Genomic DNA, 22937 nt, shown 5'->3' with positions numbered 1-22937 from the left:
TAAAAACAGATCAAATTGTCAGGAGAATGTGACTAAAAACGTAGTAAGATAGAATTTCACATTAAGTGCTAACAAAGCTGCAGAGAAATGACATCTCTTATTTTGCTAAGGAAATGTGACCTAGTATAACCACTTTATTTTTTTAATTTTTTTCTTTTTCTTTTCTTTTTTGAGGAAGATTAGCCCTGAGCTAACATCTGCTGCCAATCCTCCTCTTTTTGCTGAGGAAGACTGGCCCTGAGCTAACATCTGTGCCCATCTTCCTCTACTTTATATGTGGAATGCTGCCAAAGCATGGCTTGACAAGCGGTGCATAGGCCCGCACCCAGGATTCAAACCAGCGAACCCCAGGCCGCAGAAACAGAACATGCTAACTTAACTGCTGTGCTACCAGGCCAGCCCCTACTACAACCACTTTAGACAGCAATATGATAATTCCTAGAAAAACTGAAGATGAGCATGCAATGCATGTTGCCCAATCATATATACGTATACAAGAAAATTATACTACATAGTTCATATCAGCATTTGTTTTATCACTCAAGAAAAGGAAGGTTGGCAGAAGAAAGAAAGGATGGAAGGATGGAAGGAAAGAGGGAAATTAAAACTCTAAATGTAATCTTTAGAAGAATGATGAGCAAAGCGTATTGTGTTCATTCATAAAATATCAAACAGTGATGAAAATGAATAAACTAGATCTCTCTACATAAGTATGAAAGAACTTCACAAGTAATACTGAGTGTAAAAAAGTAAATTGTGAAGAATAAAATGCCATTTTATTCAATGGTGTATACCATGATCCCATTTACATAAAATTGAAAACAGTGATTTATTACTTAAGAATACATGTATATGTAGTACAAAATATTTGTTAATTGTGTGGGATTGATAAATGTTCAAATCCGAAAGTTGGTTATCTGTGGTCGAGAGTGTGGGAGGAAGTAGATATGGTAGGAGTATGCAGGGACTCAAGTCTATCGGCAATGTTTTATTTCTTAAGCTGAGTGATGTAGACATGATTGTTGGTTATATTCTCTACCCTTTTTTCTGTATGTCTGACAAGACTTAAAATGAGAGGAAAGGACTTCCCAGACAGAGGAAGTGATGTATACATAAGCCCTGTGGAAAGAAGAGGCATGGGACGAAAAGAAGACCCGTGTGCTCAGGTGGAACTCGGAGCCCGAGTGTTTGAGATGAGGACAGACTAGAAGGTGAGTAGGCAGATCACGCAGTCTTGCTAGCTGTGCTAAGAGAGCTTTGTTTTCAAAGCCGTGGGAAAATTTTTGAAGGAGTTTAAATAGAAAAGTTATGTCATCATATTTTTCTAAGGTAATATATGCTCAATTTTATTGTTTAATAGTGTTTGTCTTCTGCCTGATTTTATGGATGCAATCTAAATCTAATCTAATCTGTTCATCAATCTACCTATATATATATAATGTAGATAAAAATATAATTTAAATTTCTACTGTCCTACGCAAAAGCAGGAGACCTACAGAAATATAGGGTGTGCTTGCTGTTTCACTGGGGATTTTCCAGCACATTAGCTTTTCCTAGAACTGAAATTTCTAGAAGGCAATATATTATTAACATAAGGCCATTCATGTCCATGGTGCAGTCTTTCCAAGAGTTAATATACTGAACATTTTCATATAAAGCTGCACATTGAACAAAATTATTGTCTTCCTGGTCCCCTTTAAGTAATAGTACTGATTTTGATTCCAAAATACGAGAAAGGATAGTTTATGGATCAACTCTTAAAACAAGGTTTTTCACACGTGGCATATGTCTATAATTTAGATAAAGGTAATTCCTTTAATTAGACTAAACGCTCCTCATAGACTGAAGCTAGATTTTTTGTATCTTTTTCCTTCAAATACTACCGTTTAGGATATGCTAAACAAGTAAGCAGGTGCTAAAGATGCTGTGCATTGACCAAAATTTCTTATACTTGGTAAAAATACTTCAATCCTCAGGTCATTTGTATAGTACTTTGAAGAAATAGATAACACTACCTTATTTGCTTCATATAACAGGGTTTTCATAACTCCCACTTCAGCTTTCGCATCAGAGAAATAGATGCACTAAAGATTTCTTAATGACTGACAAACTCTCCAATGGAGCTAAACCCACTTTGTTTCCTAAGTCTCATTCTTCAGCAAGTGAACAACTCTTTGAGGAATACGACAAAACTTAACGTTCATGATGAATTATCCCATACATCATTAGAACTGTCACACTGCTGTAGTGCTCATGTAATAGATCTTTGGTGCAAAAGGCACCATCATGATATATTACTCAAAAGATAGGTTCCTCTGAGCAATGGATTCAGCTTAATAAGAATCTTGCCAATTGTTTGAAAACATAAATTTTCGAAGTGACACCTTATGCCAGACCCAATGCCACCTTCTAGACAATAAACAAACAAACTACCTGTTATATAAAGGGTGTGAAAACTTGCTCTGGAATGCTACATACAAATATATCACAATGAACAGTTGTACAATTTTAGAGCTTAACTTCAGTAAATCTATATATCTAATGAAATTTAAATTAATAAGAGAATGGATATTTTAGAGTTCATAAACTATCAATTTAAATGCTTTTCAGTCTTTTCTCTTACAGTCAATTGCTTATACATATATACAATATTTCAGTGTAACTAAGAAATATAGCAAATACACATTTAAGATATAAAGTTGCAAAAATTGTACAATTTTTTCAATATATGCTATTTACCTCTCTGTCCTTTGCATATCAGATTCACTGTGCGTAATTCATTGTTTCATCTTAGAAAATAAATGTTAATTTTCCAAGATTTTCATGGAATTAATATCTGTTACACATTGTTTATTTTACTAGACAGGCTACACTAAGCAAACTGAAATCATTCACAGTATACATGATTGATTATCATTCCGACCCATTTAAATGCACGTTAAATACAAAGGAATACATTAAACATAAGAGAATATAGTCAGTCTTTCTCTAGCAGGTTTTAAGACTTTATTAAGAAATGGATGTTACTGAAAACAAATTACCATTTTTCCCTGTAAATTCTTAATATTCTTTTTACTATATGTGGAGCTTTAATTAGGTCCAAGCTACTTCCTTCATCTTTATTTAATTACTAATTACAAATTAAGTTCATTCCAACACCAAGAGTGTTGATTTGGGACAGTATTCAATTTGATTGTGTGGGAGCTCCTTCAGAATGTCAGATTTATTTTGAAACTTTTTGTTAATAAAAGACTCAGAATGTCAAACACCAATCAATAAATATCGCATTCTTTCATAAAGAATCAGAAACCCTGGTGATGGGAAAGTAATTATCCCATCACATTCCTCGTGGCTCCCTCACTGCCCAGTGGCCAGGTGGTGTTCTCTTAACCATGCCTCTACTTCTAGCTGATCCACATAAGTCTGCGCCAAAAAACTAAGCATGCCCCTCAATGCAGGAAGTGACGGCTCTTCAACAAGTAGCATTTCCAAAGAGACATTAATGAAAAGGAAAGAAGAAAAGGCCCAGAATGTTATCCAGGTCTATAGCTATATCCATATCCATCTAATCTGTCATTCATCTCTCTCTGTCTATCCATCTATCTGAGATAACATCAGATTCCTTAAGGGCCTATCTAATTCTATCTTCTTTCCTACTTTAACATTTGAAATATATTAAGCTACTTGGATGAATTATGACTTCCATCAAGACAGTGATTTAATATAACTGTTTAAAAGTGTGATAGATACCTATGCTAAGCAATCTATTTCCTCCTTGAGCATTTTAAATACCCAGTCGCCTTTAAAAAGTAGTAAATGATGGTAAAGTTAAACAAAGATTTTACTGTTAAGTTTTAATAATTTCCCAGAGAAAATATCTTCTTATCTCTTGGACCAATGCTTTCTTTGTGTTTCTTTTAATAAATAGCATTGAATCCTTTGGACAATGTCCCAACATTTAATGCATTTATGTAATCACAGACCACAGGAATATTGGCTTTTATTTATACCTATTCACGCATACTTCCTATCATTACAAAAAGAACTTGGGTCAACTTGTTCTAATCATATAATACTGTTGAGTAACATATAAATTTAAAAAGCACTGTTAATTAAAAATAAAGATTAAACATTAAACTAAAACAGATTTTAAACCCTGAAAGAGAGAAAATCCTACGTAAGTTAAACTTTATTTAAAATTTGACTACAATGGAGATTTCTCAAAAAATTAAAAATAGAAATACTGTATGACCCAGCCATCCCACTACTGGGTATTTATCCAAAGAGCTTAAAGTCAGCAATTCCAAAAGTTCCATGCACCCTTATGTTCATTGCAGCATTATTTAAAATAGCCAAGATGTGGAAGCAACCTAAGTGTCCATCCACTGATGATTGGATGATGAAGATATGGTATATATATATATACAATGGAATACTTCTCAGCCATAAAAAAAGGATAAAATTGTCCCATTCACAACAACATGGATGGACCTTGTTGGTATTATGTTAAGTGAAATAAACCAGATAGAGAAAGACAATCTCTGTATGACTCCACACATATGTGGAAGTTAAACATGTAGACAAAGAGAACAGATTAGTGGTTACCAAGGGAAAGGGGAGGTGGGGGATGGACACCAAAGGTGAATGGGTGCACCTGGAACATGACTGACAAACAATAATGTACAACTGAAATTTCCCAAGGTTGTAAACCATCATAATCTCAATAAAAAGTTAAAAAAAATTTTGACTACAAACTTCTTATCAAGTAAATCTAAGAGACGTACAAATTACAAGATTCATAGATTCTGTAATATAAAGGCTTGTTAGTTCATCATCAGATGTAGAAAATTTGGTAACAAGAAAAATTCTCTTGTGGGTCCTGATAAAGAGATCAGAAATTCACTAATAAATTTCTTACCAACATTTCTACAAAAACTAAAATATCTTTCTTAATTTTTTTCTTATTGAATTCCTCAATGAAAACCTCACGAAGAACAATCTGGAAAACGGATATTTGTTAATATTCTTTGCTACCTTCCATACTTCCATGCACCAAGTATTCATTGCTTCCTTCTTTCTAAACATAGCAAATACTCTGAAGTTCTTCAAGAGAAACAACCCAGGTTCCTGCCCAGTCCTTCCAGCTCAGAGAAAAGCTCTCTGGGTAATGAACATTGTGCTCTGTCTGAGTGTGGCTCCTTTTGGTCCACTGACCTATAGACACTAAAGATAATATATCTGCCCACACACAAACACACACACACACACATATCATGTAAAATGGTGGAAGAGTGATAATGAATGTTCCTAATTCAAAAGAAGAGAAAAAGAAATGAGAAAACACTAACATTCCTTTTGTTCAAGTCCAAACCACAGAGATATATCTATACATCTAGAGATAAATCTTATTTTCAAAATATGTTCTGTTTCCTTCAGTCTCTACCCCAAACTAATGATTTGTAATATCTTCACATGCTTTTCTTCATGCCATTAAAGATATCTATAAACAATAAAGAAACAGGCACATTTTTCTGTATTTTGAAGGAAAATTAAATCATGTTTATCTATCTATATACCTATTTATTCATTATATGTCAATCTATGTATTTTTTATAACATTATATCATGAACTTTTTTCTAAATTAATGCAAATAGAACTAATTCGTTTTTTAAACAGCTACAAAGTACTTCATACTATGTATGTGCTCTGCATATGCTAGGATTTACTCAGTCTCTTATTTATGGGTCGTCAGGAACTATTTTCCCAGTTATTTCCTCACAACAAACTGCACCATACACACACACTGTGCTTTTATTTCTGTGCAATATAATCTCAAAAGTGACTTTTGAATCAAATTTTAATGATTCTATTTTACAAATTGTAGCATTTCACACTGGACTAGCATACCACAGCTTCTACAGCAATGGATATGATCCATTTTTTATAATTTTTACCAATCTTAGTGAAAAGTTGCATTGACTCTCTTTGAATGGCATTTTCTTAACTCCTCCAGAGGAATTTCATATGTCTGAATGTTTTTGTATTCATAATTTGCATTTCCTTCTTTGTGTATTTTCTCATTTTTATATTATTTTCCCTTTTATTCTTTTCTTTTAATTTATTTTTTTTGCAAAACTTTTGGGAACTGTCCTATGCTGTAAATATCATTTTCAAGACTGTTGTTTTCCTTTGTTTCTTTTAAAAGTAAAATTTTTAATCATATCCAAGAAATTTATCATGTAATTAAATAGATTTCTTTTTTAATTCTGGATTCTTAGTTTCCTTTCTAACCTTAAAATTTCCCCTAACCCAAAGTTTACACATGTATCCTTGTATTATTTCTAATATTCTATAGTTTCATGATTTTTATACTTCTATTTTAAAACCAGGCTTAAAATCTCCCTAGTACTCATTTTGCATATTTTGAGATGCATCATCTAATTGCAATCTTTCAAAAGTATAATAAAACTTTTCAGCAACAGTTATACAATAAAATATGATTTTCTCAATAAAATGAAGTTTATCATAATTATATTTTAATACTCACATATATGTATTCTGCTTGTGGATTACTACCCTTTTACATTGATTTATGTCTTCAGATGCTAATTTTATACAATGTTGTGAGCACTTTTATCTGTAGTGCAAGTCTTTTTTCCTCTCTTCAATTGTTAGTGTTAAAATTATCTTAGAAATAGTGTCATGATTATTCTTCCAAATAAACTGTAAATTTTTTTCAGTTCCGTGAACCTCCAGTTGAAATTCACATCAGAATTTCAATATCTATCAAATACGTTCACACATACATGTGTTGTATGTATCTCCATTTAGTCAGTTTATGAATATTGCTGCATAATAAAATTATTGTTTACCTTTATTGATGTTTTTACATTGTTATTTTTCCCTTTATTTTCAGTATTGCCTTCTATATAATAAAAAAATTTTCATTTTACATTTTTCTTTGGGTAGAGATTTCACTCTTTCCAAATTTTTGACAATGAAGCTTCATTAATTTTTATATGGTTTTTAACTCATTTTAAGGTCTTTATTCAAATATACATATATATTATTTGTTAAAGGCTGTGTAAAAGTTGAATTAAGAATGAGATATTTTGCGTGGAGATAGCAAAGTAATGAAATAACGCATAAGTCTAAAAAAAAGAAAAGAAAAAATATCGTGCTTTTTCAAATGTGGGCGCTGACCTGAATTGATCTCCATGCCATCTCTGCCCAGTGGTGAGCTGAGGATGTACTTAGTAAAGACCTAAATTATCCTCAGATAATCCCTAGGATTCTGCTGCTCCCTTCCCTGAAAGAAAGTGGAGGAGTAGCAGAAGGACAAACAGGAAGATGATTCTCAATACAAATGTCCAGCTCTCATGTGGTAGAATAGGAGTGACTTGAATATTTTAGCCCAGAGTCATATCACCCACCTCAGCCATAAAATAGATAGGGAGATATAGAAACAGAATCAGTCAGAGATATGTGCCCATGACATCACTTGTTTTGACAAGTGGTTCTTCCAACTGAACAATTAGAATAAATCAGGTCTAAAATGAAACTGTTACTGACTATATGCTTTGAATCACTATGTAGAATTATTAGAATAAGTCAATTTAATTTGGGAGTACTTGTGCCAAAAAAAAATAAATTGAGTTCTAGAATAATTAATCTAATTATTAATCTCTTTAAGTGTTTAGACATCATAAAAGTATCTGCTGTACTACTTTCTGTCTATAACATTATAATATCAATTAATGGCCTGTAATTATGATTTTATTCGGGGGAAGTGAGAGGCATAAATCCAAACCATGGAAAAGTAATTTTGAATCAAACAGAAAATATTAGAATGAAACAAGCCAAATCATAGCCTATTTTACACTTATCAAAAATTTTACTTAATTAGTATACAGTGCATTTTTTAAAATTATAAGCTCTGCATCAGTTATTTTTACCCTTTTGGAGATTGTAATTATTTCCATGGAGCCCATATCCCCTTGATGATGGTTAAATGGCCTGAGTACATAACAGTATTGATATATAATTTTTAAGTTGTTGTTGTAGGTTACCAATACCACTTCTGTAACTGTAAACAGCTTGAGTTCAGGAAACCAAAGGAATGGATAATATTTGGCTAGATTCATGGTGATAATGCATGACAAGTGATTGTTCTTAGGAGTTTTACACTTTATTATGTGTCTTGACTTCAAATTTAATATCTCCTGAAAAGTATTTCCAGTATTCCCACAATAGAAAAGTCAAATTTCTTGTTCTTGTATCTTGAACAACACCCTATCTCTCCATTGTACTGTCAAATTATAGAACAATATGCTGAAGTAACTGAAAGTTTCGAGGTCAAATTTATTAAATATGATCTTTAAGTTATACAACATGATACACAGTTGAAATTAGATAGAATTTTAAAGTTACGCACATGTTGTTTAGTTTGGGTGAGTCGTTATTTTGAAAAATATAAATAAATTTTGTTTTAGTCAGCATAACTAATTATGATTTACAGTTAGAGGAGAATGGTTTTATACTGAAATGTCAGAGTTAAATGATGTGTGCAACAGAATCAAGATGCCTTGTACTATGATTTCCCTGATAAGAATACATTTAGTTAATGCATACTATATGTCTCTAAATTCTTTCCATATATTGACTCAATTAAGTCATCGCAAACCTACAAGGTAGCTACTAATAGCAGTAAAACTAATTTTGTAGGTGAAGAAATTGAGGCACAGAGTTTAAGGAACTTATCCAAGGTCAAACAAGTAGTAATTCATTTAGAGAAAATTAAATTCAGGCATGCGTTTACAGAGACCATGAAGTCTATGCTAGAATTATTCTCATCATTATTGATTCGGAGTGCAAATTATAGATTCTGATGGCATGCATGCTAGAAAGACAATTGTTATCACAGAATGAAAGAAATGAATTATGCACAGAAAGAAATGGATGATCACTCAAATTCATTACAAAAAAAAGGAGTAGAGCTCACAAGATAATAGTTCTTTCTGGAAACCTTCATGATAAGAGAAACTTAAATATCATTGTGAATAAAAAAGTGTACTGTCTAAATTACAGCCACATTATGAGACACACTTTCTACCCTGATGTGCAAAGTGACAATCTACACATTTAGAGTAGGAGAATTAATAAACTTAATCAACTGAGAAGAAACATGTGTTAATATTTAATTGTGTATGACCTTAATCTTTAAAAGTCTTAATTGACTTCACTATTTTCATTCATTCACTCAACAAATATATATGCATTTATAATGTGTCGATCCTATGCTAAGTACCATTGTTACAATGATGAAGCATACAGTTTTTCTTCTTATGGTGTTTCTATCATTTTGGCGTGGGAATAAAAAAAAGATAAAATCATAAAATGAACTAGGTGATTTTGAATAGTGCTAAGTCCTTTGAAGAAATGAAACAAGATAACTAAAGAGAAGGGAGTTAATTTAGATTGGGTGGCCAGAGACTTTGTTGAGAAGGTGATATTTAATCAGAAACAGGAAAGTTAAGAAGGATCCAGCCATGCAGAGTTTTGGGGCCATAGTGTTCCACGCAGAGGGATCCACAAAAGCAAAGATTATGCATCAGAAATGAGTTTGGAATCCTTTAGATTCTGGAAGAAGACCGGAATGGATAGAATGAAAAGAAAAAGTCAGAGAGACATAAGCAATGAGTCAAAGAGGTTGAGCGGGACCAGGTAATGTAAGGTTTTGTGAGTCAGGAAGAGATTCTCGAGTTTATTCTTTGATTGTGATATAAAGTCATTGGATGGTTTGTGTAAGTGAGCAAAGTATAGAATTTCCATTTTAAAACAATCCCTAATTTTGTTTGTAGAGAACAGAATATTATAGAGATGAGAATAGGATTAAGGAGACTAGTTAGTAGGCAGTAATGAAAATAATTGTTTAAGTGAGATGATATATTAGTATCCTATTGCTGCTGTAAGAAATTACACAAATTTAGCAGTTAAAACAGTAGAAATTTATTATCACATAGTTTTGGAGGTCAGAATCCTGAAATAGGCATCACTGGTCCACAATCAAGGTGTCAGTAGAGTTGCGTTTCTTCTGAAGGCTCTAGGGAAGAATCTGTGCCAGGCCTTTTCCAGTTTCTAGAGGCAGCCCCTATTTCTTGGTTCATTGCCCAGTCCTCCGTCTTCAAAGCCAGCAATGTCTGCCTCAGTTTTCTCATACTGTCATCTTTCTGGTTCTCCCTCTCCTTCCTCCCTCTTTCACAAGTAAAGGACCCTTGTGACGACAGTGGACCTACCCAGACAAGACAGGGTACCCTTCCCCTATCAAGATCTGATTAGCAATCTTGACTCTATCCAAAACCTTAATTCCGCTTTGCCGTGCAACCTAACATATTCAGTTTCCAGGGATAAGGACTTGGACATCCTTGGTGGTCCATTGTTCTGCCTACCACCATGGTAACAGTTCAGCAGTAAGAGGTGGTCAGACTCAGAATATAATTTGACGGTAGAACCAGCAGAATTTATGGATGCATTGGATGTGGAGTAAGAAACAAAAGACAGAAAGGGAAGATTACTAAATTTGTGGTCTGAGTGAATGTCGGTATCATTTACTGAGAGTAGGCAGTTCATTATAAGAGGCTTGGTTTCAGGGGAGGGATTAAAGCTGGAGTGTACATTTTGGAGATTTCAGGCTTAAATTTTTACTCTTTCTTAACTACGTTCCATTCAGCCCTCTACTTTCCATGCCACAACACTAGTAAATGAATTACTCTTCACTCTTTCTCATTTACTTGATTTTCTAATAGTTGTTTTATGTGTGTCTTCCTATAGAAATTTTAATTATTTGGTGCTAAACAAAAGAGTGATTTAATTTGGAAAAAAGACATTGCCATCCATCACTCATGTGTTTTGACAAGGTAATGAGAAATCTCTGACTTGATTTGCTGCCTCACTCTTTAATAATACAGAGCACTCAGCACAATCCTGCTAGAAGGGCTGCATTAACCCAAGGAACAGATAATCATCCCTCTTACTTTTAAAGGAAAATCTTAATTCACCTCATAAAAAAAAATAATTTAATTCCGGTAAATGAAGCTTGTAGATCTTCTGAAACTCAAATTATCTGTAGAAAGAGGTCACTGCTCTGAGATTTTTCAAATAATTCACCCAATACATAAAAGCTAATAATCATTAGTAGTTGGTAAGCAATTTACATGTATGCAAATTTTATCCTTGACTTTGTTGAAGAAGCACATGTAATAAAGTGGAAGGACTTTTTATGACTTTCCAAAACATTGAAGGAGATGAAAAGGCAGATATGGGTACAAATAATCAGTTCATGTGTCTAATATTGCATTTACCAGCAGACTTGACAGAACAGATTGAATAGCAATAGGAATAGGTGTTGTAGTAGTTCCATAAAGGATAATGCCACCAATCACGAAACCCCAGAGGGCCTGAGAGATCGTGAATCTGGGGCTCTCAAAGATGGGAGATGACAGTAGATTGGAGGAAACGTACAAGCAGTAGAATGCCTTTGTAATTTAAGGAAATAATTTTTAAATGGACTAGTTAGTTATACAAAGCCTTCAGTATAGAAGATTGCTGTGCTTATCTGTATGAAAATTTAACCCCTAACATTATCATGGATATTGACCATGTCTAGAAGTTTAAAGTGATTTGACTACTTTTATTAACTGAGATATTGTTTTCCCCCAAAGACAATGACATGTTGTTTATATAGGCTTGACTATGGATGATTAGCTTCATGAGTTCAACTATTTTCAAAGAACATACTATTAATTTTATTCAAATGTTTTCTGTTTATAAGTGAAATCAGTTTAGAAAAACTAATGGCAACTACTTTGGATAGTTTTTGTGAGGAAAACCTACTTTAAGTAAATTATCTTAGGCAACAATTATGTAACTTTATGGCTATTTCGGTTGAACAGATGAACAATCGTCAATTATGTAAAATCTCAATTTTAAATAAAGTTGGTGTAATAGAAATAACCCATTACAGTTAAAGAGAAAAATTGATTAAAAACTGACCAGAAAGATATCAAATTGTTCACCTTGTACCAGAAAGACCAGATAAAAACAACAACAAAACTCTATGAATTGGCCCAGTAGAATATAAACAAAGTGTTTTAATTACTAGCATTGCTATAGGCATCTGTAGCTCCTAAAATCTAGATGTGATAGACTAAGTTCTGTATTAAGAAAAGTGATGAACTCTATAAAATGTTCATCAAAAATGCATCATAGAGTCAATGAGTGATAAATCCACAAATAGTTAAATTTAGCAATTGACCCATGAGTATTTGGCTTCTTACGTGAAATGTACTAAAAAAATGTTATCTTCAGTATCTAACTTACATTAAGCACATATTCTAAGAAAAAATTAATTTTAATTATAGCATTCAAAAATGTCAAAAAAAGTTGGAAAAATAAAAAATATCAATCGTTCTGCTGTTGCTAATCAAGTTGGTTGATTAATGAAGAAAAATACATGTTCTTGTAAATATTTTTAAATTTTAGCTGTTAATTACTTGTATACTACATTTAGTCATATTTGTTTGTATATAAATTCTTTTACTTAAATTCCTCAAATAATGTAGTAGACATAATAGTAAATGGTTGAAATTAATATTTGATTTATTTAATATTTATTCATTTAATTTTCAGTGTCATTTTAATAAAATGCAGACTTCTTGATAACAATGGGACGGGACAATACATTTTACAGTATGAAATTAATAAATGTACTTGTTACTGATTAAATTGACAAAGATGGTGATAGTGCTGTTTCAAGTGAATTGGGTTAGGAACAGAGAAAGACAAGAACCAGCAACCACCTAGATAATCTGGAAAAGTTGTTGCTGAAACAATTGTGTATTCATAGATCAGGGTTTGTTTTTATTATGATAGCCAGAGTTACCATGTCTAAAATAATGCTTTCTGGCCTCAAAGGATTTCTCAAAGAATTTTCCAGTGACTCCTGCCCTCATTTTATGTAAAGTTTGCTTTCTAGGAACTGAGGAGAAATCAAGCAAACCTCAAAAGGATCTCTAAATACGCTTTGCCTCAGGATAGTGTCCTCCCTCTGTGATGCCAGGACACTGAAATAGAGCGCTTTCTCTAACCTATTTTAGTACAGTACACATTTCCAACTCTCTCAGGCACGGCATCTCTTAAAATTCTTTCCCTTACAAAATATATTTTGTATGAATTAAAGACATAGGGCCAGCTGCACATCCTTTGTAACTCCAGGGGAATACCGACTCATCAGACCCACTTACACTGCGTTTCCCCAGAGTCAGGAGAATGAGATTCTGGCCTGTAGTAGTTTATTCGCTTGCTTTCCAGAGCTCTTTTTCTAGGGCTTTGGAATTTGAACATCTTATTGTCCCAATTTTCTCTTCTTGTAACATATTTTGGCTAAAATCTGAATCTTATCACTTTGTTTGCCTTAACTTGTATCCCTGACTCCTTTGGCACTTAATCTTTTCTGAAATATTATTGATGCTTTCAGATTCAGGGTTGGGTTTTTTTCTATTTTATCCATGTGCTGAGATGAGTAAGAGTAACAAGTAACAGGAAATGCTTGATTTTTTTTTGTTGTTTTTTTTAACGTAAATTGCTAATAGAATCTGTTTGGAGAGAAAGAAAAGCAGTGTCAGAAATCTTCCTTTTTTCCTACTATATACAATTAGGCTTATGACAAGAAATAATGTTTTATTTATCTACTTGAAATAAATTCGTATGTATATGTAAAGCACATAGTAGAAATTTAATTGTTATTTGATGAATAATTGAACTGAAAAGGAAAAACATATGACAACTTGTTGAAAAATTGTAATCCATTTCTTCAATACTTTTGACTATCTTGGTAGCTTTTTCATATTGTTCTCTAACTGATTAATCTATCTAATTGATCTGGGTGTGGAAAATGCTCTTATGACATATACAGATATTCTTAATTTTTATTTATTTTTCAATTTGAATTTTCTTGGCCTCAGAATGTGTCACTACCTTTATGCATCACCTCTTTCTATAGATCAATTAACAGGTTATTAACCCAATCGATTAAGTTACTTCTTTGTGGCTAGGGCTGGCACTGTTCTCATCAATTGGGATATAGCTGTAGAACAGAGAAGATGTCTCCTTCATGGAGTGCACATGAGAAAGGAGACATGATTAAAAAAAATTCAAATGAAAAAATAATATTATATGGCACTAATTAAGAATTACAATGGACAACACAAAAGAGGAAGTAGAGCAGAGTAAGGGGAAGCAAGAGTGAGATTTAAATAGAACGGTCGGAATTAGATTTATTGGGATAGTGATGTGACGTTTGAGTAACAACTTAAATCAGAAGTGATTTTTTTGCAGCTATGTGGGACAAAAGTGTTACAGGCAGAGTAAAAAGCCCATGTAAGGGCCCCAAGGGAGGAGCATTCTCTGCATGTATTAAGAACGTGGAGGACAACGTGGCTACAAAGAATGAGTAAGGAGAGAGCATTAGGAAATAAGGTTGAGAGGAAGGTGCAGATGACATTAGACCTTGGAGACACTTTATGTATTTTGGCATTTTCTCTGAGTGAAATGAGGAGCCATCACAGGGTTTTGAACACTGGAGTAACGTGATCTGACTTATAAAAGGCTGGTGGTGACTGTGGTGTTTAGAATAGACTCTAGGACACAAAGAGTGCACCCATGGGGCCAGTTACAGGGTGAGTCCAGTAATCTCAGCAAGAGATGATGGTGACTTGGTGCAGGGCTCTAGCAGCAGGGGTGGAAAGAGTGCTCAGATTCTGGGAATATTTTGAAGGTAGAGCCAACAGTGTATGGTGTGAGATTGGCTTTGGAGTGTGAAAACAAGAAGATGTGAAATAAGACTCCACATTTTTTAAACTAAAAAGCAGAAAGATGGAGTTGTCATTAACTGACGCAAAAAAGGCAGTGAGATGAGCAAGGGCTCAGAGGAAGTCCAGGAACTAAATTTTTGATTTATTAAGTTTGAAAGTTTTATTAGACACTCTGGCAAAGATGGCAAGTAGGGACTTGCAAATGCAAATGGGTGTATGAGAGAGAAGGCTGAGTTAGAATTATAAATGTAGATGTTGTTATAAATGTAGATGTTGTTTGTATATGGATGATATTTAAAGCCAGGAGTTTAGATGATTTTCCTAAAGCAGTATGTGTAGATAAATAAGAGAAAGAATTGAGCCTCAGGTTCTTCCTACATTAAAATATTGGGGGCGGGGGGGCGTGGCCCAGTGGTGCAGCAGCTGGGTTCATATGTTCCACTTTGGTGGCCCAAGGTTCACCAGTTCCGATCCCAGGTATGGACCTGCGCACACTTGTCAAGCCATGCTGTGGCAGGCGTCCCACATATAAAGTAGAGGGAGATGGGCACGGGTGTTAGCTCAGGGCCAGTCTTCCTCAGCAAAAAGAGGAGGATTGGCAGCAGATGTTAGCTCAGGGCTAATTTCCTCAAAAACAAAAGATTGGGAAGAAGAGAAGAAACTGGCAAAAGGTCTAAGAAAGTTGAGCAACGATACAGTAGGAAAACCAGGAAAGTATGCTGACCTGGAAGCCAAGTGAATAAAATGTTTCATGAAATAGGATGGGATCAACTTCATCAAATGCTGCTGACAGGACAATTAAGAAGAGAACTGAGAATTGGCCACTAGATTTAGCAATCTGGGACCATCGGTGACCTCGTGCAGCCATATATTGAGTGGAATGGGTTGAATGGTGTTCTTTTACAAGATGTTGAAATCCTAACTCCTAGGGTCTTTGAATGTGATTTTATTTGGAAATAGAGTCTTTGCAGATGGTCAAGTTATGATGAGGTCATTAGGGTGAGCCCTCATCCAATATGACTTTGTTCTTATAAAAAGGGTAAATTTGGACACAGAGGCAGATGTGGACAAGGGCAAGATGACATGAAGACACAGGGAGAAGGCCACCTACAAGCCAAGGAACACCTAAGGATACTAGATCCTAAAAGAGAAGCATGGAACTGATTCTCCTTCACAGTTCTCAGAAAGAGCCATCATGCCACACCTTGATCTTTGGACATCTAGCCTCTAGAACTGTGAGAGCATAAACTTCTATTGGTTGAGCCACTCAGTTTATGGTGCTTCTTGTAGCAGCTCCAGGAAGCTGATACAGAGTGCATGTAAGAAAGTTTGAGAGGAGAGGAATTAAAAACAGATTACAGTCCACATGTGGTAACTATAGCTCCAGTTACAGAAGACAGGACTCACATGGTCTCTATGCCCTTCAGCACAGCACATGCGTTTAGCTCATTCTCAAACAAGTGTTTACTGAATGACAACTATATGCACTAAATTTGATAAACACTGTAGTGTTTATGTGAGTTGCAAGGGATGTTGCCAGGCTCTCAGGAACTCACGAACTATTGCTGTGTTTCCCTATTTACAACTCATTGATAAAATAAGGCCCTGTTAGATGTGTGTCCCCCTTCCCCGGTCCCCAGCTCTCTGACATTGTCTCCTGCTGGCCTCTCCTCCCCTCATTCACTCTGTTTCACATTCTTAGGTCACCTCAGGCTTTTTGCACTTGATGCTTTCTCTGCCTAGGATGTTTCTACCTCAGGTTCCACGTGGCCCTTTGCCTCACTTCCTTCAGGGCGTTACTCAAAGGCCATCTTCTCAGTGAGGCCTTTCCTGACCAGAGGCTACCCTAAATTATAACTTCTTTTCTCCTTCCCACAATGGAAACATAAGAAGGAAGAAGTAGTAGAAATAGAAACAGATCAGCAGTAGAAGACTCTGTGCAAGACAGAGCAGGCACACAAATAAAAGGAAAATACAGGTTTTCCCTCGCCATCTGAAAGTAGAGTGTTCCTTCCCGTGAAACCTTTCTGTAAGCTGCAATGGCTTAGAGAAAAGAAGCAATTATCATTACTTTATATGAGAAAAGATACCGAGTGTTCCCAGGCCCCAAAAATAATCTACCAAAATAAATCAAAATAAAGCACAGATGCTCACGGACACAGTTCAAAGCTATGGCAGCTGGATGCTGGGATGCTGAGATGCTGAGTGTAGGTCCCGGGGAGGAGCTGGGCTGTGAGACCCTGGCTGCTCAGGGTGCCTGCTGCCTCTTGCTGCAGAACAGATTGAACGCTATTTTTGCCTTTCTCTGTACAAGCAAAAATCCTCTTTGGATTTCTTTCAGTTAATGAAAACAGGTACTCATGTAGGTCTTTCGTAAAAGCAAAGTGGCATAGGCCAAACATTCAAATAGAGGGGGGGAAACTGTATAAGATTTGCATTATGAGTAGCTAGATATAATGTCAATACATTTTATTTATACACACTTATCCATATATATATATGTGTAGATAGATGTGTATATAATCAAACCCTCCACATTGAAATCAGAAACTAGATTTTTTTCAAACCATTAGAATACATTTCTAAAGATTTTCTGTATATTAGACCACGAAGGAAATCTCAGCAAATTTGTCACTTCCTGCCAGAGTCCATGCCCCAAAGAGATTGCAGAAGAGTGGGTACAGGTATGGGAAAGGGACCAGGTGGCACCTTGGGACCACAACTCCAGCAGCTCCCTTGTTGTTGGAAGTTGAGAAAAGAGCAAGCACTGACCAGCCCACTGTGTGTTTTTCCTGCAGCTCCGTATCCCCCACCTACCCAGGCCAGCAGAGCAATGGCCTCAACAGTGAAAAGGAAGGTTTCGTTAGGGCTCAAAATCCCCATTGTTTTCTTTTTTTAAAAAAAGGACTATATTAATTATTGCTGAATACCGGAAAGGAATGGTTTTTTGTCTTCTGTTTTTGCTGCTCTAGACTTGAAATTCTGTGTTAGAAATGCTAACAAAACAGAAATTCCTAGAAATTTAGTTAACTGTTACTGCCTTGCAATTTTAGGTGATTTCCCTTCAGTCCACTTTGACTGGACAAAATTACTGACAGAGTTCTGACCTTCTCTTCCTGCTTCCATAGAACCCTTCTAAAACCTCGTCTATTGCCTCAATGACTTTCAAAAGGATAATAAGTAACTCAGTAAAAAATATTTTTGGTAAGCCGAAGCATTTACAAATTTGCACCCCATACACCACCAAAGGGAGAAAGTTGTCATAATTAGCATTGACATTTATGAAACACAGGACAAGTTTAGGAGAAAGTGATATCTGGAGATGAAAAAATCTCAAACTTGGGATGGGGCCTGAGGGTTAGTGGCTAAACTCGGCACTCTCCGCTTCAGGGGCCTGGGTTTGCAGGCTCAGATCCCAGGTGTGGACCTACACCACTTGTCAGCCATGCTCTGGCAGCAACTCACATACAAAATAGAGGAAAAGTGGCAACAAATGTTAGTTCAGGGCAAATCTTCTTCAGGAAAAAAAAAGTCTCAAACTCCATTACCACATATAAATTTTCTGGAAACACAGAGCTTCTCTTAAAGCTGTTATTTACAGGCATATTAAGGGCTCAGGAAATGGTCAAATTGTTTTATTTCTGTAATAGTACATAATTTGTGTATAAAGATAATAAGAGTTTTTAATACCTTGTTATGTTTTTGTACTGAGGATTTGCTTCTTTCCATTACTGTAGAGACCACGTGATAAGCAGGCTTACACATTTTAAGCCCACATTACTAGATGATGGCCAAGATTTTTCACCTTGAGTCTTTCTATGTTATTTTTGGTCCTTGATCCCTATCACCAATTCCAGCCAGCATTTTTTGGTCCCTCTCTCCCTAGGCATTAAGCTAACCACAGAATAGGCATTTTAACCAAGGATCAAATTTAGATGGAACTAAAATCACATTTGTCACTATTATCTAGGCCATGATGGTCTACGTTAACCACAAAGGGAGTTGTGATTCAGTTTTTGGAATGTGTGGATTTTATTTTATTTAAAAAAATGTAGAAAATTGATCGGTATATATTTATGAGCATAATAATATAATTTTGTATGTCCCTTAATGTTTTTAAGTGTACTTTGGTAAGGAAAGAACACTAACTTTTCTTTCTTTTATAAGAATATGCACTGCTCATCTAATTTTGCATAAAGATATGTTGATGGGATGAAGGAAACTGTTTGGATATTAACCTTGCACTGAGTGACAATTCTCTAGGCAGAATTGAGCTAACTAACACCTGTGAGTTTTTGAATCGCTGAAACCAATGGGCTCTTCTCTTCTAAGGAAACACACAACTGTTGTACTGAATTCATACTTCATAGAAAATTCAAATTCTCAGGATATTAAAAATGAGACGAGTTAGTTCCTTAAACTCTAATTATGTGCCAGGCACTGTTCTAGTGCTGGGGATTAGAGACAGAGGATAGAATCCCTGCCCTCCTGGGGCCTATATACAAGTGGCAGAAACAGAAAGTAAACGAGGCAAAGAAATAAATATGTAGAAAATACATTAAAAGTTACTATGAAGAAGATTAAATAGGATACAAGGTAGAGGGTTACTGGGAGCTGCTCATTCCGAAAACTGATTTGAACTGGTGTAAGGAGAGAGGACCTATTAAAGGGAATTATATTTGAGCTCACAAATCTGTGATGGGAAGGAGGCAAGATGCAAAGATCTGTGAGAAGAGTATTTCAAAGAAAGAAGAGGAAGGGTAAAACTACAGAATCTGTGCAAATTTACGGCGACTGAAATCGGGACTCTTAAGCAGTAGCTGGAAGCCTAACTGAAGTGGAACGTGGAAACCACAAGCTGGAGACATTTACCTGTTTGACTCATAAAGAATCATCACTAAATATCTGGAAATATCTGGTAAGGATTTTTGTGCAACAGGCTTTAGCTCCGTAAGGTCTAAGATTTCTAAGAGGAGAAGATAAAGTGTAACGTCAGGAGCTACAGAAGGAACAAAACCAACAGGACCCAAAGCAGCGTAAATACAGAAGTGGGTTTAACGAAATTTACAATACCTAGGAAAGTTAAAAAAAAATAGAAAATCAGAGCTGGGAATTAGAGCCAGGGAAAGGATACATGTGAAATGTACATTTTCAAGCATCAAGCAATTATAACAAAATTTGAGAGAATCCTGGAGGATAAAATAGCTAAACCCAGAGAATAATAACCTTTATCTTTGCAGATCTGATTCAGGGTAGAGGCTATTTTCTTCAAACAGTAAATAAAATATTATCCTTTGGGATTTTGAAACTCTTCACTTTATGAGAAATCGGTAACGCTATTCTGGGTTTCTTGTTTTGAAAGTGATCAGGATAATTACTGCACAGAGAAGAAATAAAAATAATCAGGATGAAAGACCGTGTGTCATAATGAAAATTGGGCAAGAGGATGCAACTAAGTAGAGAAGCAGACTAAAAATCTGAGTAGCTAAAATTGCTTCCAATTTTGAAGCCAAGGAGAAAAAGAAAAGGTTAAAATGCAGTCAGTTCTGGGGTGACATTTTCAGAAAAGAGGAAGAACCATAGTACTTAGGGAAATGCAAGACTTTTACAAGCACCTAGGTCTAAAAAAATTTTTTTAATTCTTTATTTTCTTGAGTAATACTACAATGCAGAACACAATCAACAATCAACAGCATTCTTTTTTTTTTTTTGCCAGGAAGATTTGCCCTGAGCTAACATGTGTGCCAAACTTCCTCTACTTTGTATGTGGGATGCCTCTGCAGCATGGCTGGTAAGTGGAGTAGGTCCAAACCCGGGAACCCCAGGAAGTGGAACACGCAGAACTTTAACCGTTCTGCCGTGAGGCTGAGCCCTCAGCAACATTCTTTTAACAGAAAAAGGTGAAGCGTGTCAGATGATTCTTAGAATATTCTAATTTGTGTGGTTCTTAGAATATTCTATTTTATGTGGTTCTTATAACATTCTCTACTAAAGTCAAGGACATAATATTAAAATGCAACCCACTGAAGGGAATTTTTGTAAAGCCAAAATATTATAGCTGGAAATATTTGGTTTTCTAATTATCAGACTTTATTCAATGCTAGTGTGAAGAGTGTAAGGTCTGCACGTCGTTCACAACTTTTCCTTAAATTACTTTTGCATCTAGGGTTTTGGTAAGAACTTGAAAGAAAATACTTTATTTTCTTTAAAAAATATCTCAATTGCTAGTATTTTAGGATAGAGGATGATGTTGAAAATATATAATATATAAACATTTTATAACCCTACAATGAAATAGACATTCTTTTGTGAAAAGTTAGGAGACAAAGCAAAATTTCCAGTTATTGATTTTAGGTTAATCAGATTTTTAAAATATTTACCGTTAGTGGCTTTCCTTTCTATATTTAAATCATTAAACATCAGGAATTTATTTGAGTCCATGATATATTTAATATAAAGAATTTGATAGCTCCACTTACAACAATGTGATGATAAGCTTGGTATATCTTTATGACTTCCATGCTCTCAAATCCGATGTTTCTAATCCTAACCTATGTAACAGTCATAGAGTGTACCAATTTCTGAGGTATCTTCACTTTGCCTTCTTTTTGAATTGTTCTTTCTTGTTGTTGCTTTCCTGTTTTATGTGGTACAAATTCAGCCACGTTTTTGTAGCTTTGTCTCATTTGAAAGCAACTATTACTTAGTCTTGGGTAAGTGAGTTTTTCCCTTTGGCCCCATGAAATCTTTCTGTGCCTGCTCTCTGAATATAGGTAGCAAAACCTGGTCCAGGACAACCTGAGAGGAGGGTCCAAGGATCATGCAGGATCCTAGGGAAATCCATCTGTAGATGCTGTAGAGAACCCAGTGCACAGGTGTCAAAGGTGACACACTTTAAAGAGTTACAAAAATAATGGCAGCCAAAAACTAATTAAAATGAGGCTAAAGTGAAGACAGCTAACATATTATGAAGAAAAATGTAGCGATGTCTTCTATGGATCCTTTTTGGAAACCAGAAAATGTAGCAAAATCTTCTCTAAGTCTTGGGCAGCTTTTCCAAAAGGTCTTTTCATTGATATTTTACAAAAGAAATTGTGTAAAATAAGTTAAAGTTAAATAGATTACTTTATAGCTTTATAGCAATTACCTTATAGCAAGATAGTTCAGTCTTTAAAATGCTAATACCCTGTTGAAATCTCCAACAGGAGAAATATAAAATGTGGTTTTTCCCAAATGGAATACTTCTTTCTCATGTGACATCCATTAATCTCATAAAACTTGATTGTTCCTTGAAATACAGTTTGAGGACCTTTGCTTTGAAATATCAATTATCTTTTTGCTGGCTTTCTCTCTTAGGTCAACAAGTTGCTATTAGTAATTCCCAGAGTCTAGCGAGGTTTTCCACCCAGCTATTTGTCATTCAGTTGACTGCATAAAGAAATTGAGTTCTTTTTTGTGCATATAAAAGCTTGCATGAATATCAGGGAGCAGTCTGAACTGTATCAAGAGACGAAATGAAATGTTCGCTTTCCTGATTTCTGATTCAACATCCACTACACACAGAAGACTACCCTTTTCTTGTCTTTGAATGACAAAAGATAGATCTCTTTCCCTGTGGGCCTTCTAGTTTGCTGTAGCTTATACTACGTGACTCACTTGCTTCATGTATTAATAACAGATATCTACTTTTTGTCATGTTTAAACTACAGTAAAAATTATTTTGGTGAAACTTATTTTGATGATTTCAAGAGTTTCCACAGTTTTATCCTGTTATTCCAAAACTTGATTTTTAACTGTACCTCACATTTTCCATCTTTCTAATCCAAAAGAATGTTTGTTGCCTAATGAGGAGGCACAATTCACAACAATAGCTTCACGTTGCTTTACGTATTTGTCTACTTCTAGATTGCCATGTTTGCCTTATCAATATTATATGTAGAAATGTAATTAATTTGTTTCACCACATTTATTGAGTTAGTAAAGCTGTTTAAAATCCATAATTTAATTTACTTCTTATTTAAATCATTCTGTGTCCACAAGTAACCGCTTTCTCCCATAATATATGA

General features: G+C 34.9%; 1 pseudogene; it reads right to left on the bottom strand.

Moving 5' to 3' along the window:
• Window positions 1–22937, bottom strand: part of LOC124236820 (elongation factor-like GTPase 1) — a 93347-nt pseudogene that overhangs the window by 8288 nt on the left and 62122 nt on the right.

The sequence above is a fragment of the Equus quagga genome, chromosome 3 (genome assembly GCF_021613505.1).
Source record: "Equus quagga isolate Etosha38 chromosome 3, UCLA_HA_Equagga_1.0, whole genome shotgun sequence".
Taxonomy (NCBI): Eukaryota; Metazoa; Chordata; class Mammalia; order Perissodactyla; family Equidae; genus Equus; species Equus quagga.
The sequence above is the reverse complement of the archived record's forward strand: the minus strand, read 5'-3'. Positions and strand labels throughout refer to the sequence as shown.